The sequence below is a fragment of the Dreissena polymorpha genome, chromosome 10 (genome assembly GCF_020536995.1).
Source record: "Dreissena polymorpha isolate Duluth1 chromosome 10, UMN_Dpol_1.0, whole genome shotgun sequence".
NCBI classification, from domain to species: domain Eukaryota; kingdom Metazoa; phylum Mollusca; class Bivalvia; order Myida; family Dreissenidae; genus Dreissena; species Dreissena polymorpha.
In genome coordinates, this window is record NC_068364.1 from 24378337 (window position 1) to 24388947 (window position 10611).

Below are 10611 nucleotides of genomic sequence, written 5' to 3' on the forward strand. Positions count from 1 at the left end.
GTTACATGTACTGCTGTATATATATATGAATGTAAGTTTATGGGTTATGTATGTTTAAGTAGCGATATGTTTAAGCAAATATTAACGAAACGGTAAACTCAACACTGGTGTTGGAACAAACCATAATGATCTTTATCTGTATTTTTCTTTTACATGAATGTTCACGGTTCATTTTCTGGCCCCCTTGAAATCATACTCGGGGACTACCCATCACGTTTTTATCGGTATATATCTAATTGCCACCAATATCAGAGTTCGCTTACTTCGATCATATAACACATTTTATTTCACAAAGGAACTCGGCCCTTGTTATAATATGTAGTTTTTTTACGAATAGTTAAAACTATTTTTTTTTAATATTGACATTTTTGTTTATTTTTAAGTTTGTGTCGTTTCTGTAAATTGTCGCAAATTGGTCCCTTGAAAAAAACAGCCGACCGGTCAACAAACGGAAGAATGATAGGGTGCTGTAAAAAGGGCGTCTATGACACGTTCGTTATACTGGCCTTTATACTCGATTATATTATAATCTCATGCTCAATCTGTGCAATTTGTAGCTTTTTATTAATCAGCTAGAAATTAATATGATCGCGTATGATACATTTAAGTCATCGTTATCAAAGTGATCATATTTCAATGCTTCAGACAAAAGGTAATGTTGACATAAAAACATGCTGAATATACGTGCTTTGTGTTGTCTTGTTAATTCATATAATTAAGAATACATCCATTAAAATGTTGTCATTTACAATCATGCATGCATCACGTAAACAACGAGTACTTAAATTACCTTTGATTTTATCGCAGCATAATTCTCCACACTTTTTAACATTTTAACATAAATTGTATTTAAAGTACAAATCAAGTACGCACCAAAAAAATTCGAAAAATGCTTTTTTCGTTATATTTGATAAACATATTATAACCATATTTGAAAATGTAATCAACATATAACTATCATCCTTTTTTACACTGATACGATTTATATATATATATATATATATATATATATATATATATATATATATATATATATATATATATATATATATATATATCAATGCTTGCATTAAGCAAGATTAAACTATTAGTTTTATCAACTATAAATATTCAACCATATATAACGCATTCAACTTAACGTCTTTACAATTGAATACTGATCTGGAATGTCGCGCTGGAGTGCTGAGCTGGCTCAGCATTCAACTAAACGCCTTTGAAACGAATGCTGATCTAGAATGTCACGCTGGAGTGCTGAACTGGCACATCATATAACTTAACGCCTTTAAAAACGAAAGCTGATCTGGAATGTCGCGCTTGAGTAATGAGGTGGCTCAGCATTTGCCTTAACGCTTTTGAAACGAATGTTGATCTTGAATGTCGCGCTGGAGTGCTAAACTGACTCGGCATTGGCAGAAACACTTTTGAAACAAATTCTGATCTTGAATGTCGCGCTGGGTGCTGAGTTGGCTCAGCATTCGCCGTAAAACCTTTAACATGAATACTGATCTGAAATGTCGAGCCAGTTGCTGTGCCAGATCAGCATTCGTAATTTGCGGAGCTGATGTCGATTACTGAGCGGTGTACCAGCTTCACGCACCTTGTTTTGTTTTCCTTTGTTGTACGAGGTGACTGTTCATAACAGTATCCTTGATGATGTACGCTTGAATCTTTAAAAATCGTTATGAGTACGGAAACTATTGTAGTCTTCGTAACGGTAATTTTATATATGAAGGCATAAGTTAGAGCAACGTTAATTTGGCGAGCTTTATCAACATAGAAATAACCTCTGGATTTGTTATTATTTGGTAACCTCTTAGCTAAACAAAACAGCATATGCATAATATTTTGAAAAAGAAAACAACACTTTCTTTAACAAATATTTTTCAAAAGAGAAATTTTGAGATATTTTTTATTCAAAAATGCGTTTCAATGTTATAAGTTGTGTCAAGCTTTTTGAAAAAAAATCATGGAATTCAATTAGTTCGGACGAGCAGCGGAAAAATGTGGTTTCACTCACCATTGCAAGAACAAAATTATGACAAAAACATGGGGGCCAGGACTTTTGGGAGTTCAAGGACAATACTTTTGATAGTTTTCATATTTGACGTCGTTATAAAAAATGACATAAATTGACGTTGTTGGTTTCACACATTAGATATTATGTTACGTATGGTATTGATACACCCCAGGTGAGACAGTTGCACTTACTTGTTCAATTGACTTCCTCTTAAGTTGTTCATTCTATTCTGGTGACATTATGTGACTATATAAAACACCTGACAAATGTACACAACTGAGTCTATATAATCGTAACATCACCAGAACTTTTATATAGCAGTGAGCCATCCATTTGAATTCTTTGTATTTTTCATTGATTTCTATATGAGGCGCAATTTCGTCTGATTGTTATGACATATGGTATATGACGTAATGCATCGTTCTAATTTCTTGGTCATTATTTTTGGTCAGTCACGTCACTGACCAATTTTGGTCGTTGGTGCCCAGAATTCGGGTCATTAATGACCAGAATCTTGGTCATTGCCCAGAATCTTGGCCAGTGACCAATTTTGGTCATCAGTATTGAACAATAAGTAAAAACAGCTGACAGTTGAGCAAAAGTCATGATCTAGAATAGACGTAATTTTTGTCGAGAGACAGTCATTCATTTTTCGAAGTAAATACCTTTTAGTCGTTATCACATAAGTTCTATAGTAATAATCAAGTGGTATAAAGATGGTTTACATTAAGTAACACTGATTTTGGTAGCATTTTAACACTTTTATTGTATTATATATGAATACTGAACGAACGCAGAACTGACTGTGTGTGCGCCACACGCCATTAACGTTGTAAATACTACCCTAGTATAATTACCGGGGTGCTGGCGGTTACGAAGCACTTACATTGTGTTGCTCTCTAACGGATTGTTTATTGCGATTATTTCTAAAGATATATCTTCGCACGAATAAATTATTGTTTAAACGTGTATTATCGACTTGTGTCATATATCAAAACGGTTGGAACAAGCGTAACACTATATAAACAGCTATTTGAAAGCTGTAATTTAATCCAGTCATTAAAACGGTATAACTCAAAGCAGAGGTCCGTAACAGTATATGCCATGATGAGCTGAACGAAACCGGTCGGCATATTTTTATTTATTTATACTAAATCAGTGCGCCATGTATATATTTGCAATGTATCCACCTTAAATATTTTCTATGATAGAGGCAACATATTTTACACAGCATTATGGTTCTGTAGGATACATGGCAATACAACTCGGAAAAAACAAAACATAAAAGTTAAACAATAGCATGAAAAAACTTCGACGCACAACTACTTTGTTTGAATCGTGTATGCAGTTTGTTTGGTACCACTTTTGTAGCCATCGAGACCTGTCCGACTGCGCCATTCTTGCTTGTAACAGTGTTAGGAAAAAATTAATAAGAACATAACTGAATTATTATTCTATAGGAAAGATTCGAATACTGATACATTTCCTAAACTCATTAAACACTATTGTAAGAAAAGACAACTTGCGTCCGATCTATATATGGCTGGAATATAACCGTAGATATTGCATCGTGGATTCTTTTATTTTTCGACGGAAATGGGCGTACCATTTTAAGAGTAATTTCTTCGATCAAAAGGTCGTTTCGTTTTTAGTTGAAAGTCTATCCACAAAGGAAAAACATGCTTTGACATGGAAAAGGAATATTGCAATGAACTCAAATTGTGTGTATGCCGCGTGCAGAATTTCAACGCCTCATGGAAGCAAACAAAACTGGACGAACATGTTGATTTGTATCCATACACACACGTGGGTGCGTGCATTAGCGAGAAGAGGCTTGACTTTCATCTGCCAGTTAGTGAAAAGGAAATCGGAAGAAGAGTTGTTTGTAGAATTTAAGTAAAAATATCGGCGGGGATAAATGCTGCATCATGCTTGACGTAGGGGAACGCATTTTTTTGGTATTTCGGTTAGGTGAAACGAATATTTAAATTTAAACCAAAACGTGTGTGTCGTCTTGAATGTGTTACATTTGAAATGGTGATGAAATTGATTCGAGGCATATAGCGATATTTTGTCGTGTCACTCTGCATTGAATTGTTTTGGACTATTTCGTAAAGAGCAACATGGAAGGATCACAAATGATTTTTATAGTGCACGGTTCGATTTAGTTATTGTAATCTCATTTTACTATTTAAACAATAAAACGCTAATATGTATTATGTTAAGAACAATATCTTGTTAAGAATTTGTGATCTCTTTTAACGTATTTCAAAATGTTTCGAAATTGATTTGAGTAAAATGCTGGAGTAGCAATTTTCTATTGCGGTTTATCCTATTTCACAGCGAGGTCGGATATCTTTATAAATATTCGCTATCTTTAGATTATCACGTTTGATCTAGTCGTCGTTATATGACTTATACAGCGGGACAATTGAATGCTTTTTTTTTTTTTAAACCTTTTTTGTTTAATTTAGAGAATACAAACTTATTGCAATTTGTAACCAAAATTTCATATTTTTAAGGATATAAATAACCATACGTGTTTAAATAAGCGGGTAAAATAAAGATATAACATTCCTATAAATTACACTTTACATGTAGACCTGGACATTATTATGCTCGTGTTTCTCACTGATTGTCCTGTAGATAAACATACATGTAATAAAATAATAAGTATACTCGGAATGAAAAGCAATATTAAAAATCACACATTTATTAGGTATGGTATATGCGCTATGAAATAAAGATAATTCTATGTAAATGTCAGTGTGCACTTGACAATTTACACAGAAAAACTTATGGCAGTACATTATTGTTGCCGGAGTTTGATTTATTGCGGAAAAACTGGCTATTATATTCCCATTTATTACATTTATAACGAATCTAGAATAAATGCTCAGCGAAGCAGGTCTGCTTCTAGAGTAGTTCTACTAGTTCTGTGTCTAATTACAAGTTAATTGACATATTTGGATATTTTAATAAAATGCGAGTTTAAAGTAAGCCAAATGGAGATAAATTATAAAAGTAGGAGTTAATTGTTAGTAAAATTGAGGCACGGAACGAGTTTCTTCAATATAGTTAGGAAAGTTCTATAGTAACAGAGTTCGTAGTCATGATTAGCCGAAAGGAGACATATTGACATGGGTCGAGGTTATGATCAGATGATGGATACATTGACAAATGGCGAGTTTATATTGACGGTCTTACATGTATGCATCGAATAACAATCTCAGGGTCGTGATTTCTCTCATGCGGATATAATTTGTTCAATCAAGCCATTTAGTCATAAACGTAGAAGGGTATGTTTAACTTGTTAAATACTTGTCCATGAGTTGAAGGTTTACCGGTAACTCTCTTCTATCAGCAAATCGTGAAAGAATATCTATGAAAGACGATACTTAATATACATAAACCGCAAACCGTGACAAAGGCGAGCAGACGTTTTAAATACCTAGTTTTTGTATGAAAAGGCTTTGGTTTAACACTCCTTCACAATTCGCTTTTACATATGTTCATAAACATTCGATAAATTCATAGTCAGTCTTGTCTCGCGGCTATTTGTGACAAATAGAAGAAAGACGTGAGTTGTTTGGATACAGTCCGTCGAATCTAAGGTAACATTAAATATGTTAAGCTTAACAAGTCTATTTTTTATGTATCACTTATTATTACATTTTATTAGTTGTTGTTCTTGAATGTTCTAAGTCCCGTGTGCTATAAAGTGACTACACGTACAATGTGCATCCCTTTTTTAATTAAAAACTTGGATGTGAAGAGCGCATTTTACACTTAATTAACAAACTAAATAATTTAAATAAATTACAATTAAGGAAATAAATTAGATGGAAAAACAAGTACCAGTAATAATAATAAATATATAATTGGTGTTTATAAACCAGTTCATTGTTATAGTTATCATTCCGGATATTCGCGCATGCGTTAAGAACTAATAGGCCAACGCATGTGTTACAGTAATGCAAAACATACGGATAACGATACTTGTTTAGTCAATAAATCTAAGAGAAACTACTGGAAAAACAATAACTAAATAATACGTAAAAAAATATTCAGTGCCAAAAGAACTCATTAATACATGTATTTACATCATCGAAAACGCGTCATTAGCATAAAAGTAAATATTGTCTGAAGACTGAAAGATCAACAATTTTTCACAACAAAGAGCTCTTTGCATTAAACGTATTATTTTGCAGAGAAGCTTCAATAAATTACAATAATAATACATCTAATTATATAACAACACATTCCAGAAAAAAAGAAAATGAAAAAAACAACAAATATTCACGATCATTCTCGGAAATAGACGAAGTTACCGGTTATGGTATTTCATAGCGCAGATCGAGCGCGCAAATCGATCGCGAAAAGTTGTACGTGAGACAAATTACACAATCTGTACACCGTTCTTTATTAGAGTAAGCGGATTTTCTTTTGTATACACATTTCAAAGGAAGTATGAGTGTTTTCCTCATCTGTTAATTATGTAATAGAACGCTATTTAAGGCTATTGAAAGTGATTAATTTGACGTCAACAATAACAGTTTTTTGCGACCATGTTATTGTTGTTGTTGTTGTTGTATATCTTCACCGCCTTTGTAGACGAGCCTTTACTTGATCTTTAGAGTTGAACAAAAGTTCATCGTTCCCACCACCAGTATCGTGTAGTCCTCCACGGTCTTTGTACACTGTAGTATATTAACAAATATTTCTTTTCTGATAGTCTATTAGCTTCTGCACTCAACCGCTAGGATCAATCCGTATAAATTCGGACAAAGGTAGAAATTCGGACAATACTTCTTCCCAAGCACATTAAATCTAGCCCAAGGCTTTCAGCGCCTACAGCGCTTTGATAATGATCAAAGTGTCCAAACAACGGCTAAAGATATCAATACAAATAACACTTATTGGTTGTTTGAAAAATGTTCTTCATAGTTGTATGAAAATATTTCATTTATGACACTCTGCCGCTTTGGAATGCGTGCGGGGTAGCCTTCCTCGAATTTGACGTACACATGTACGAATTGGAACAAACTTGAACTTCTTGTGTATATTGTTCTTTTCTTATGACAATCTGAGAGAAGTACACAATTGTTTTAATATTTTATTAAAGAAAATCGCGTGTATGCCAAAAGGCGATTGCTGACTCGTCGATCGTCAAGGTAGCTATGTTGCGCACGAGCATCACATTTACTACTCAAGTATTACATCACCAATGACGAACATTTGCTCTTCCATCACAATTACTCCCTTGTTCAAGTCACAGGGATCTTTAAAAAAAAAAATTAAAAAAAAAAAAAAATAAAAACCATATATATATATACAAGGGATGCAACTGTCAAAATTCTCATTAAACACCCTTGTCTGAATAAAGGTCCATATCTCTCAAACGAATGCAATCAACGAAATATGCACACAGAATATCGATAGTCAACACATTTATCTCCTTAAAAACATCACAATCAATGGATTTAACATGATTTAGGTATAAAACCATACAAAAATTTAAAGTAAATCAACGTAAAAAGGCAAGTTGGACACAGGTCTGCACATACGATTATCCATAAATTTGTATTTTTTACCCTTTTCATTTCGTTTAATCACAGTGTTACCTGTTTTTTCACGTAAATAAAGTTCAAAGCATTATATCATACGCCGATCGTCTTCTATTTGAAGCCTTTTTTGATTAAAAACCAATAATAACAACTTACTTCACGTTTGTGAAGTTTTGTCGGCAGCCATATGCAGAGAACAGAAATTGTTTCGCGAAATTTGATTGGTTGTGTGATTTTGTGCCCGATTAAATTATATAGTACGGTAAGTGTCGCATTTTGCGTGGAACCAGTCACATAATGTAAACAAAAAAACAGCTGTTCGTGTCTCATTCGCTGTCAATCTTTCTGTCGCTATACATCTATTAACAGACGTTAAATATATCAAGCGTTTTCACAAGCTGTCATAAACAACTTATAATGCTTGTTAATTGGTAATTAATATTGTGTATTATTATAACTCCAACCCCAACTCATTATTTAATTAAAGATAATACTATTCAATGAAAGCACATGTGAGTTCTTAATAAAATTTCCATAGGGTCCTGTAAGAAGAATACGCTATATTTACACAATAAACATATACATTTTTGCCAAAGGACCCTGTATTTTATTTTTATTGCATAACTTATCCTACCTATTTGTCCTTCTTTGAGTTATATTATTGTTATTTCATTTATATACTGTTCTTTAAAAATTGCATGTGTGTATATATTTACACAACAAATAATTTATTGCAATATAATATAAATGGTTTGCATGAATTTATGTTCCTATGCTTCATATTATATAATTGCTGACATATATGAAGGTCACACATACTCACTTCTTAACAATTGCTTTCATTAAAATATTATTATTAATTTAATACTTATATATTATAATGTATAATTAATGTTATATATATTATTTTGATACAATGCAATTCATATGACTTCAGATTGCAATTCTAAGATAAACACATTGGATGCACTTTATCAAATTTATTAAATGACTAGCATTTTTTATTGTAATAATGCACAAGCACATGTTATTGTTAAATTTATAAACAAACTCATGGGTTATATAGTACTCTATATGTCTTTGTATGTGTGATAGGTATAAATAAAGTTGAAAACAAAATTCCAATTAAAATATGTATTGCACTTCAACAAGCTTGCATGTACAAATACTTATATACAATGTAGCAATCAATATTGAACTTTCAATTACACATACATGTAAACATGAAAATCGTTATCAATATATGATATGTATTACATGTATAACATTTCAATGCACGTTTAAATAACATAAATAAATTATCACATTTTTAACAAAATATATCACAATTTGGTAATTTTACTACAATCACACATAATTGGATATTTGAATGCACAATATAATTTCCTTCATATGTGCATCATGTATCACAAAGTGTTGTGCTATATATATAAATATATAGATTTATATTTTAGATTTTATTTACATCATTTCCAGAAGGCCAATGGCCCATGTGGACAAATTTTAGTATAAACAATATAATATTTACAGTAATAAACACATGTACACAATTAATTCAAGCACATGAAATTATAATAGTTACATAAGTAGTGTCAATAAGTATTTTACAGCAAGAAATACATATTGACCGTAATAAAAATGTTTAAGAGGATTACTCATACTTATCAATACATATTGCATTAATGTTATCGTTCAAGTACTCTACATAACAAAACCTAAAGAGAGTAAAACATGAACTCACGCAGAATACTGAGTATACAGCCAAGGCACATAGTCGGCAGCATACATAGATAGATGACAAACATGAAATACGTTTAATTTAAGAGGAGTTCTCATACTTATCAGTACATAATGCGTTATTTGTAACACAAACAAAACTAATGAGGCGTAAACAAGAACACTCATTATACATTCACATACAAAAACAGGAACAGCAGCAATTTACATATTTCATCTAGTTTTTGGGCAAAAATACATCAAAAGGGCACATACATGTTCGCATATCTAACTAAAAATGCTACATGGACAAAAGCACTCAGTTTTCTTAATACAGATTCATTATCGGAAGACATCAATTATATAAAAAATTTAATATTTGGTCGGTTTCTGTAATATGAAGGTAGATATTTAACTCTTAAATATATATACATTTGGGATAATATATATATACATATACATATACATGCTTTGTAAAGAGAGAATTTCACAATTAAAAAAATACACATTCATTTGCACTCTATACACAACCATGAAGCATTTAGTTTTGAGAATTTAGACCACAATTTTGCAGTTCTTATTCCAGAGCATTTTCTGTGAAACCATTTATTGCAAGAGTCGCATTGAATCCACTGATCATCTTTATTTTTAAAACATTTTTGACATAGATCATTGTCAGCAATTTCCGAATCAATTTCATGACCAACGTCCATAGTAACCTCAGTTGAAGGTCCAGGCTGAGGCTCACACTGCACAACCAGATTTAAATCTGTTTCTTTTTTTTTTGAAATTTCATTGTTATTGCAATCAATTTGCATATTTTTATTTTTATTAATTTTTTTTATTTTTGAGTCCAGTTTCACTTTGATTTGTTTTCTATGGGCCATTGTTTTTTCAAGCTTGTAATGTGATTTTACATCTCTTCTAAACTGTCCCAACAACACCATCAAATACTTTTTTACTAAATGATTGTAAATGTCAAAAATATTGGTTGTCAAACAAAGCAAAGTTGATATTGATTCATTAACAGAAAAATCTTCTTCAGGACTAATTGTTTGCATGTTTTTTTCATTTAATTTTTTGGAAACAATGCTAACAAATTTTTCAAACATATTGTTATCATTACGAACTATGTTGTAACATTCTTCATGCATATTTTTCCCATATTTCATTAAATTTTCATTTGTTACAGTTGAAATACATGCACCAGTTAAATCAAAGAAAAATGTAAAAAATTCATCAGTCACATTTGTAAGACCACCAGCATTATTTTGTTTTCTTTCAATGTCCAGCAAAGAATCTGGATGGCTT

General features: G+C 31.8%; 1 protein-coding gene across 1 annotated transcript in view; it reads left to right on the forward strand.

The window, feature by feature from the left end:
- Positions 1-10611, forward strand: part of LOC127848992 (insulin-like growth factor-binding protein complex acid labile subunit) — a 117355-nt gene that overhangs the window by 374 nt on the left and 106370 nt on the right. The window lies entirely within an intron of this gene.